General features: G+C 43.2%; 1 pseudogene; it reads right to left on the bottom strand.

The window, feature by feature from the left end:
- Positions 1-5,084: 5,084 nt before the first annotated feature.
- LOC143775144 (core histone macro-H2A.2 pseudogene) lies at positions 5,085-6,310 on the bottom strand (annotated as a pseudogene).
- Between the last annotated feature and the right edge of the window lie 5,052 nt (positions 6,311-11,362).

Consider the following 11,362-nt stretch of genomic DNA (forward strand, 5'->3'; position numbering starts at 1 on the left):
TGTTAGCCAGCTTGCTTTTCCCACATGAACAGGTGATGTTACTTCACATGCGGATTGAAAGTAGTAATTTCTAGTCAATTTGAGCAAGGGCTTTTTTCTTTGTGCAGAGCCTAAATACTGAAAAAATATTGGCTATCAAAATATAAAATAATTCCCACATTCAAAGTGCCTCCATGTAGGACTCACCAACACCACAATCATGGCCATAGCTTTCAGGTGTTGTTGAGCTTCCTCCAAAAAATGTTGTTGTCTCATCTTCTCCTGAGCTGACTGCAGAATAAGCAGTTATGCCCAAAAAAGATCTTTTTCCACTCTTCATCAACAACACAACCACCCTCTCCAAATGACAGCACCTCTTCCTCACCTCAATCTGGTTCCCTGCTCTCCATACTATCATCATCATGCCCCTCTCCTACTTCCCATCTCTAAATTTGACTTGACTCAGAGTGCCACTAGAATCTTGGCTTCCAATGCCAGTGCACCTACCACCTCATCTGAAAGAGCCATCTGCACAACTAGGTGTTTCAATCATGTCCTCTACCTCCCATGCCCCAATATCATCTGAATACAAAGGCTGACTGACACTGTTCATCTCATCCAAAAAAATCATCTGAAATAAGTTGTTTCTTCCTTAGCTCCATGAGTGCTGTGGTTTAGGAGATTAAGAGACAAAAAAATAGAGGTTATTGACAGAATTGAAAGTCCTCAATGTAAAGGTTGAGTGGAGTACCATATATTCCATAACATTGTGTACTTCCTCCTCACTAATATGCTGGCTGGTAGAAAATGAAGCTAAGGCCGTAGTCACACTACCGTATAACACGACAGATTGCTATTTTGCTATGCTCTCTACCCAGTGTTATTCTATGGGGCAGCTAAGACTTGCAATTATTTTTTCATGCCGATTCGGCATGAGAGAACAATCACAGAATCCTGCAAATGGCAGTAAGACTCAATTAATTCGCACCTGTACCAGTGTATGGGAGCGAGTGAAACATCGGACTGCACTCGGATGTCACCCCAGTGCAATCCATATATGCCGAATCAGGCCATGGAGGAGATGGAGAAATTACTATCTCCATCTTTTTCGTACCTGTGCTGTGATCCCCTCATGCGAGAGAATCGCAGCACAGTAGCATGACATGGTCATTAGCATATCACATCCGATTCTCTTGCATCGGATGCCATACACTGATGTGATTCCAGTCTAATTGTGACCTGCATTTGGTAGCACTAATTTCAGTGCAGCTCTTGCAAGTGGTGGTACCTGCGTCTCCCACGTTCTTACTACCAGATGCCATGGTATGGGAATTTTTTCTTGTGCACAACTGCATCCTTTGGAAGATTTTTTTAGCCAGACGTTTTTTTCTACACTGTATTCAAATTTTTTTTACAGTTTTCAGCCACAATTTCCCTGTCCCACAAAGGACTGAATAAGAAATGCTAGGTAAATGTCCAAAACATAGCAATGGTAAGAGACCGGAGCATCGGTGTGGCATGTGCACATGTCAAATTTGATTACTAAAGCAGTAATTAAGGACACTCTCCTTTTCTGAAGTAGACAATTGCAGTTAAATATTAGATTTTTTTTTTTTTAATTCTTTTTAGTTTTTTTTTCTAAACACATTATTTTTTCTTTTTCCAAGAAGGAATGAGCAAAAGCAAAGAAATTCAAAGTACACATCCACAATTTGGCATGTACAAATGTCAAATTTGACTACTACAAAAAGAAAAAAGACAAGGCGCCCCCAATGTGTCACACTGTTTTAAAAAACACATACAGTCCTTTGCAGGGAATGTGCTCACCTATTGGAGTTGTGAACCAAGGTCACAACTCCCAAGCAGGCATAACTGTAGCAGCAGGTCTCCACAAGAATCCAAAAGGATGCTGAAGGTAATAGTCTTAGGCGAACTGAAGACCGCACACACGGGGTAGATTTAGGGTGGTTTATTGAAGCCTACGCGTTTCGAGAGCTATCTTGCTCTCTTCTTCAGGGCATATAGTCAAATTAAAGTAAATTTGACTACTAAACAGTTGAGCAAAAAAAAAAAAAATCTGTAGTTTATGATGCAAATGCATTGAAGAAGAGCGCTGCAGTTACATGTTTTCATTTGCATTTTTTAACCTAGTTATTCGGCAAACCCCCCAAAAAATAATGAACAAGACATTTTTGGAACATGTCCAAAAAGCCAGCAGGGGCAACTGGCTGCAACATTGGTGCGTCATGTACACATGACAAGTTAGACTAGTATAACTGATGTACACAGACTTTATCTGGAAAACACTCATTTTAGATTTTTTTTTCAGCAATATTGTTGTCTTATTTCTGCATGAAAAAAAATTGGAATTGTAATTAAGCTGCCATATTTACAATAGAATAACTGTTGTGATCAAACACTACTCTCTCAGTTCTCTCTGCTTATGCTGTGTATTTATTGTGAATTACTGGAGAATATAATCTGGTCATATGAGGCCAAAATTGAGCTCTTTGGATGCCATATTACACCCCACATTTGGAGGTCAACAGACTCTGCATATCACCCCAATTCACCCTACCAACAGTGAATTTAGGAGGTGGAAACATCATGGTGTGCCGCTATGTTTTAGCATATGGCACTTTCAAATTTCATGTAATTGAAGGAAGGATGAATGGACAAATGTAGGGTTGAGCGACTTTTATTTTTATAGGATAGGGTCGGGTTTCACGAAACCCGACTTTCTCAAAAGTCGGGTCGAGTGAAATCTTCCAATCCTATAAAAAAGTCGGGGTTGGGGTCGGCCGAAACACGAAACCCAATGCAGTGCAATGGGATACTATGGTTCCCAGGGTCTGAAGGAGAGGAAACTCCTTCAGGCCCTGGGATCCATATTTAAGTGTAAAATAAAGAATTAAAATAAAAAATATTGATATACTCACCTCTCCGACGCAGCCTGGACATCGCCGCTGGTAACCGGCATCTTCCGTTCCTAAGAATGGCGCTTGAAAGACCTTTCGATGACGTCACGGCTTGTGATTGGTCGCGGCCGCCCACGTGACCGCTCAGCGACCAATCACAAAGCCGTGACGTAATTTTCAGGTCCTAAATTCCGCATTCTAGGAATTTAGGACATGAGAATTACGTCACGGCTTTTGATTGGTCGCTGAGCGGTCACGTGGGCCGCCGCGACCAATCACAAGCCGTGACGTCATCGAAAGGTCCTTCACGCGCTCATTCTTAAGAAGGAAGGCTGCCGGAAACATATCGGAACTCGGTATCGGAATTCCGATACCAGATTCAGAAGATCGCCGACATCATGGCCGACCCCACACAGGGGTCGGGTTTCATGAAACTCGACTTTGCCAAAAGTCAGCGACTTCTGAAAATGTCCGACCCGTTTCGCTCAACCCTAGACAAATGTACAAAGACATTCTTGATCAAATCTGCTGCTATCTACCAGAATGATGAAGATTAAACACGGATGGACATTTCAGCAAGACAATGATCCCAAGCAAACACGACCAAGGAAACTTTCAATTGGTTTCAGAGAAAGAAATTAAAGCTACTAGAGTGGCCCAGCTGATCACCTGACCTTAATCCAATAGAATAGAGTGTTTGTGAGGAAGAATGGGCCAAAATCAAATCTGAGCAATGCATGTGACTAGTTTCTCCATACAGGTGGCATCTTTAAGCTGTCATCACTAACAAAGGCTTTTGTACAAAGTATTAAATACATTTCAGTGTGTTCAATGCTTTTCCCTGTGTCATTTATCATTATTACACATAATTTTATTTTATTTTTTTAACTTTGCTTAGTTTTTTAAATAATATTGTGGTCTTATTTCTCTTGTAAAATCCAATACTACAAATCTAAAACAGGTTTTTTTTAGCTGTCGTAACACTAAGTCTAAAATAATAAGACAGGAAACGTAAGAGAAGACATTGGGAACAACATCCTTAAAGAAACAAAAAAAACAACATGGTTGATTATTACAGAGGGGTATATTTTTCAGGTTCTATAAAAATGCAAATAGGGTGCTGGCTTGGTACAGAAATAGAAGAATCAGCCCAAATATACCTCTTCAACCATGGGAACATAAACTTAAAATCAGTCTTCAAACCACAACATTTCATACATCAAAAACAATAACCCAGGTCCAGAAACCATAATCACAAATAGATCCGAACAGGATCACCAAAAACCAATTAGGGTAATACCCTGAGATACTTCCTATATAGATGACAACCTCAAAAGATGAAGTATAAACAAGCTCATAAAAAATATATATTTATTAAATTATAAACTAGACATACAACAAAAATCCATAAATACATGTAAAGAATATATTATGCTACAGAGTGCTACAAATATTGGGTACAGGTGCACCAAAAGGAACACGCTGCGTATCACATAATGGAGACGGAGGAAACAAGGGTACAATCACATGAATACCGATACTGGGTAAACACTAATTTTAGTTCATCTGACTGTTCCTATCATTAGAGAGGTCCACTCCTGCACTGCATTGCTAAACCAAGCCTATTCAACGGTCCAATGACCAAATATTCACAAAATGCAGGGAGAACACTTAGTCTCATATCCAGATCTTACCCTTCTCCTTCTCCATGATGCCGACACACGCCCCTACGCGCGTTTCGCCCACTGCTTCGTCTGGGGGCTAGCACGTACTAGCCCCCAGACGAAGCAGTGGGCGAAACGCACGTAGGGGAGTGTGTCTCCCTGCATTTTGTGAATATTTGGTCATTGGACCGTTGAATAGGCTTGGTTTAGCAATGCAGTGCAGGAGTGGACCTCTCTAATGATAGGAACAGTCAGATGAACTAAAATTAGTGGTTACCCAGTATCGGTATTCATGTGATTGTACCCTTGTTTCCTCCGTCTCCATTATGTGATACGCAGCGTGTTCCTTTTGGTGCACCTGTACCCAATATTTGTAGCACTCTGTAGCATAATATATTCTTTACATGTATTTATGGATTTTTGTTGTATGTCTAGTTTATAATTTAATAAATTTATATTTTTTATGAGCTTGTTTATACTTCATCTTTTGAGGTTGTCAACATTTCATACATTTCAACACCTTCTGAACAACAATTCATCATCTCTAGATCTCCGGTCCTCTTCTACTTGTGTACAACCACATGTGGAGCTGCTCTGTGTGCTCTGGCTTCTACTTTGTGTCGAGCTTGGCCATTTCCTGCACATAGATTCCAATGATTTCACTGTTAAACAGCAGGAAGTAAATATTCTTCACAGTGGAGGAGTTGGAGGAGCCAAAATGGCTGGAGATGGCTCTCAGAATGACCTGAGCCGCTGTATGCTTGGGAAAGCCGTTTCTGCCACTGGGGAAAGAAGGAAAGGCCACAGACTTGATCTTTTCCTCTTCTGCGACTGATAAACAGTTCTTGATGGTCTTTTCCAGCTGTTCTTCACACTTATCTGATCCCCACTGTGGGATGTGGCAGTGGATGATGAACTTGGCTGCCAATCCATTTGCTTGACTCAGGGCAGCTCCAGTCAACTCCAAGGGTCCATGGGTTTTACAGAGCTCTTTCACAGCTTCAAGGAACTCTTTTCCTCCAGCTTTTTCCATGGCATTATCTATATTTTCCTTCAGGTCGATTTCAGCTGTTGTTGGATGTATAATACCTTCAACTTTCATTGAGCCTATATGACCGAGATCACTTTGAGTCAGGGACAACTTCTGCCCAAGCAAAAGACTCTTTGAGGAAAGGATGGTAAACTCATCTCCTGGTCCATCGTCTGATGTGGAACTGGATGCACCTTCCTCTCCATCTGCCTGCTTTTCCTTTCTGAGTACTTTGCTCTTCCCAGCTTTTGCCTTTTTTGTCCCTTTGTTCAATGCTTTGCCACCCTTTTTCTTTTTTTCTCTACAGGCTGAGAAAGGATAGTCTCTTTGCCACAGGAGCCGCGTTTTTTAGCCAAGAGTTCAGGGTGAATTCTTGGTAGGACCCCTCCACTTGCAATAGTCACCCCTCGGAGTAACTGATTGAGTTCTTCATCATTGGCAACTGCTAACAGAATGTGCCGCGGAGTAATTCTCCCTTTCTTATTGTCTCTGGTGGCATTTCCTGCCAGCTTCAGGATTTCAGCAGCCAGATACACAGGGGCACCCATGCCTATCCTGTATTTGTGTGTGCCTCTTCTTAAGTAACGCATCATCCTACCAACTGGAAAGATTACTCCAGCCTTGGATGAGCGGGACAGTTTGGTGGTTTTCTTCTTCCCCCCCTCGTGCAGACATCTTTGTATTATCTTGTGCCCATTTCTATGAATTGCACAAACTGTTTATAAATAGAAATCACTTTGTGCGCCCTCCCGGAGATGCCCGGCTGTACCCGCACACGGCCGGCTCCTCGCAGCTATTGTTCCTATTGTTATTGTTGGGTCTTCTGTGGCCTTTTCTATTATTTTCCCACCCCACCCCCACAGTGTGTAAGTGGGAGCTGTGAAAGCTGATAGTAAAAGCAGGAGGAGGCGGGAGGCAGCGAGCAGGGGACAGGGATTATTACACATAATTTAATTTATAAACATTTATGGTTTGATTTCTTTTTTGCCTGTGTGGATTGGATGGCTTGTTACCGACATCTGGTAAGAATTTCATGTTAATAGCATCTTTAGAAATATATTTACTTAGAAAGTTGGGGATGTGTTCAATACTTATATCACCTGCTGTATATTGCAGATTTTCATTGTAGATTTTCTTCTTTTTTTTGCAAACGGGGTAAATCCAGACAATTCGGCAACAAAACTGGATACACTCAAATATATTCATTAAGGCTATGTGCACACGTCAGGATTTCTTGCAGAAAATTCCTGAGAAAAACCTGAAATTTTCTGCAAGAAATCTGAAAGAAATCTGCATGCGTTTTTGCCACAGTTTTGCTGCGTTTTTGCTGCGTTTGCCGCGTTTTTGGTGCGTTTTTTTCTGGACATTTCCCAATGCATTTTATAGTGAAAAATCCGAAAAAAAAGAAGCAAAATTAATGAACATGCTGCGTTTTTTACCGCGATGCGTTTGTTCGTGGAAAAAAGCGCATCATGTGCACAAAAATTGCAGAATTCATTCTAAATGATGGGATGAATATTGTATACTGTTTTTTTGCGGTTTTATAGCGTTTTTATCGGGAAAAAACGCGAAAAAAACGCGAAAAATCAGCAATGTGTGCACACAGCCTAAAATATATTTGTATATCTGTTTGACCTAAGAACTTTAACCCCTTTACCCCCAAGGGTGGTTTGCACGTTAACCCCTTCGTGCCATGCGCCGTACTAGTACGGCGCTGCCGGCACTGCATTAGTGCCAGCCGCAGTACTAGTACGGCGCCGCCATTTTCCGGTCACCGCGTCGCATCACGCGGTGATCGGGACCCGATGGCTGCTGTCCCTGACAGCAGCCATCCCTGCACGTAGCTCCGGGGGGTTGCACCGCCCCCCCAGCATCAGCGATCGCTGTGATTGGCTGGTCAATTCTGACCAGCCAATCACAGCGAAATGACAATAAAGTTAAGAAAAAAAAAAAGCATGTGACAGGCTGTGATTGATGCTGTGTGACGTTGCACCAATCACAGCCGTCACAGTAGGTGGGGTGATCGCCACGTCACCTCACCTGATTAACCCCTATGGCGCTGATTGGCTGAACAATAGCTTCTAGCCAATCAGCGCCAAAGGGGTTAATCTAAAATACCGATCACCGCCCTGCACGCCATCTTTCTCTCAGATTTGGCGTGCAGAGCGGTGGTCTAAGCCCCTCTGTGTCACCTGAGTGAAGGAATCATTGGTGGCCAGTGCGATCGTCCCGGCGATCTCCTGCCTTCTGTGCTGTGTGCTGCTCCAGCTCCGTGCTCTGTGCTGTGTGCTCTCTGCTGCCACCTGCTGCTGTGTGAGGCCTGTGATCACAGCAGCAGCAGCAGCACCTCCCCCACCCCTTTCCCATCCCCCCATCCCTGTTCCAGTACCCCCTCCCTCCCCCTCCCCCACCCTCCAATTGAAATTTTTTGCGCACTTTTTTGCGCTTTTTTTTCTGTGCGCGGCGTTCCGCGCAGAGCATTCGTGCTCTTCCTGTGTCCGCAGCGCTCTGATCAGTATCGCTGCTGATCAGAGACTGCGCCACAGGACTTTTTTCTTTTTCAGCTAGTTAGCGTAGCGGACGTTGCAGTCTAAGCGACGTCCGTTTTTTTTTTTTTAGAAAAAAAATAGTAGTTAGTACAGTGTAGTTTTAGACGTGACAAGGTAGCGTAGCCGGCGTCACTGTTTGGTGACGTCCCTCCATCCCTGTTCCAGTACCCCCCTCCCCCGCTCCAATTCAATTTTTAGTGCACTTTTTTGCGCTTTTTTTCCTGTGCGCGGCGTCCCGCGCAGAGCATTTTGTGCTCTTCCTGTGTCCGCAGCTCTTTGATCAGTATCGCTGCTGATCAGAGACTGCGCTACAGGACTTTTTTTTTTTAGCTAGTTAGCGTAGCGGACGTTGCAGTCTAAGCGACGTCCGATTTTTTTTACAAAAATATAATAATAGTAGTTAGTACAGTGTAGTTTTAGATGTAGATTAGCTGGTGTCACAGAGTTAGTGACGACCGGTCTTTTTTTTTTAGAGAAAAAAAAAATTGTACAGAGTAGTTTAGTGGTAGCGTGTTAGTGCAGCCGGCGTCACAGCGTTAGTGACGACCGATCATCTTTTAGAAAAAAAAAATCGTACAGACTAGTTTTATAGGTAGAGAGGTAGCGTCTTTTTTGCATAAAAAAAATCTGCTATCGCCGGATAATCTCTAGTGCATTAGGGGAGCGTACATCACACTGTTAGTGGCATTCGCTTTTTTTTGTAAAAAGAATAATTAGTTGCGTCGTCTAATTTTTAGCGCGTTCATTAGGGGAGCGTACGTCACACTGTTAGTGGCGTTCGCTTTTCTTTTGTAAAAAGAATAATTAGTTGCGTCGTCTAATTTTTAGCGCGTTCATTAGGGGAGCGTGCGTCACACTGTTAGTGGCGTTTGCTTTTCTTTTGTAAAAAGAATAATTAGTTGCGTCGTCTAATTTTTAGCGCGTTCATTAGGGGAGCGTGCGTCACACTGTTAGTGGCGTTTGCTTTTCTTTTGTAAAAAGAATAATTAGTTGCGTCGTCTAATTTTTAGCGGTGGCGTTCGTTTTTTCTTTTGCAAAAAAAAAGATTTAGTTGCGTACGGTAAATTTATACTTTTTTTTATACAAACTTATTTTTTTACATCTGATTTTTCTTTTCATCTTTTTTTCTTGTTTCTTCTACATTTTTTCTCACTACTTGTTTTTTCTCTCTGATTGGTTATAATAAAGAGTACCCTATACAAAAGCCCCACACATTACACGTGTAAAAGCACCACTTACACACACATCCCCAGGGTTTGGGAAAAAAAATGGCCCATTCGTCAACAAGGCGCTATTCACCAGAGGAGGCTTACGCCATCCTTGCGTCCGACACGGATACAGCCAGTGAGGAAGATCCCACATTCCTCTATTCCTCCTCCTCATCATCATCATCATCATCATCATCATCCTCCTCATCTAGTGAGGAAGGACCCCCAACAAGGCGCCGAAGGACCCAGGCAACTCCTGCAGCAATCGATCCCGTATGGATTGCACCCCCTGAAAATTTTCAGCCCGTCATTCCGGATTTCAGCAGCAGCTCAGGAATCTAGTTTGACACGACTGGCCTCACTGAAATTGACTTCTTCAAATTCTTTTTCAGTGATGAAATAATAAATCTTATGGTGGCCCAGACGAACCTTTATGCCCATCAATTTTTCACCCAAAATCCCACGTCATCACACGCCAGATGGACCCCCGTAAATGCAGCAGAGATGATGACATTTTGGGGAATTGTGCTGCATATGGGCATAATCAAAAAGCCAAAGCTTCGGCAATACTGGAGTACTGAAATTCTCTACAGTACACCGGTATTCCGCATGGCCATGAAAAGGACACGATTTGAAGGGATCCAAAAATGTTTGCATTTCAGTGATAATGCGCAGTGTCCTCCCCGAGACGATCCAAACTTTGATCGTCTATATAAAATTCGGCCAGTGATTGAACACTTCAGCAGAAAATTTGCTGAGGCGTACACACCCCAGAGGGACATCGCTATTGATGAATCTCTGGTTCATTTCAAAGGGAGGCTGAAATTCCGACAGTACCTGCCCAGTAAGAGGTCCAGGTATGGAATAAAGCTGTACAAACTGTGCGAGAGTACCTCAGGGTACACCCACAGATTTAGGGTCTACGAGGGTAAGGACACCCAGATTAACCCTCCTGAATGCCCCCCCATCCTGGGGGTAAGTGGGAAAATTGTGTGGGAATTGCTGCACCCACTGCTGGATAAGGGTTATCACCTCTACATTGATAACTTTTACACCAGCGTCCCACTCTTCAAGGCCCTCTCTGCCAGAGGTACAGCTGCATGTGGCACCGTGCGAAAAAATCAGCGAGGCCTCCCTAAGCCGCTAATTGGACAAATGCTGAGAAAAGGGGAAAGCAGAGCCAAATGCAGCGACAACATGCTGGTGGTCAAGTATAAGGACAAAAGGGATGTCCTTATCCTGACCACCATACACCGTGACAACAGCACCCTTGTCACTGTTCGTGGGACCACAACACAAGTCCCAAAGCCAGATTGTATCCTGGATTACAATCGGTTCATGGGGGGTGTGGATCTCTCCGATCAGGTCCTCCAACCATACAGTGCCATGCGAAAAGCTTACGTATGGTACAAAAAATTGGCCGTGCACATTGTACAGATGGCACTGTACAATGCTTTTGTGCTGTTCCGATCTACAAGCAATACGGGGGGGACCTTCCTTCAGTTTCAGGAGGTAGTCATCAAGGCCCTAATGTTTGGCACACAGGGAGGTGAGGGTCCCCGTACTTCTGAATCTGATAGTGCCCGTATTGTCCCAGGTCAACATTTCCCAGGAGAGGTTCCCCAAACAGCGAGGACAGGATGATCACAAAAACGGTGCAGAGTATGTTCCAAGAGGGGAATCCGAAAGGATACAATTTACCATTGTGAAACCTGCCCTGAGAAACCTGGCCTTTGCATTAAGGATTGCTTCAAAGCATACCACACGTCCACAAATTAATAAAAGTAGTTTATACCCTGTTGACACAACACACTTTTATTATCTGATGTACCGAGCACATCTTACACATAACACCACATTATAAATTCATACACCAGTAAAACCAAAAGAATTAAAATCAATACTATAAAACTATGCCTCTAGATATATTCCTTCAGGGGTGTAGTTTCCAAAATGGGGTCACTGGTGAGGCACTTGGAGGTTTACGGTGCTCACCACATATCTAAATAAATTC

The sequence above is a fragment of the Ranitomeya variabilis genome, chromosome 5 (genome assembly GCF_051348905.1).
Source record: "Ranitomeya variabilis isolate aRanVar5 chromosome 5, aRanVar5.hap1, whole genome shotgun sequence".
Taxonomy (NCBI): Eukaryota; Metazoa; Chordata; class Amphibia; order Anura; family Dendrobatidae; genus Ranitomeya; species Ranitomeya variabilis.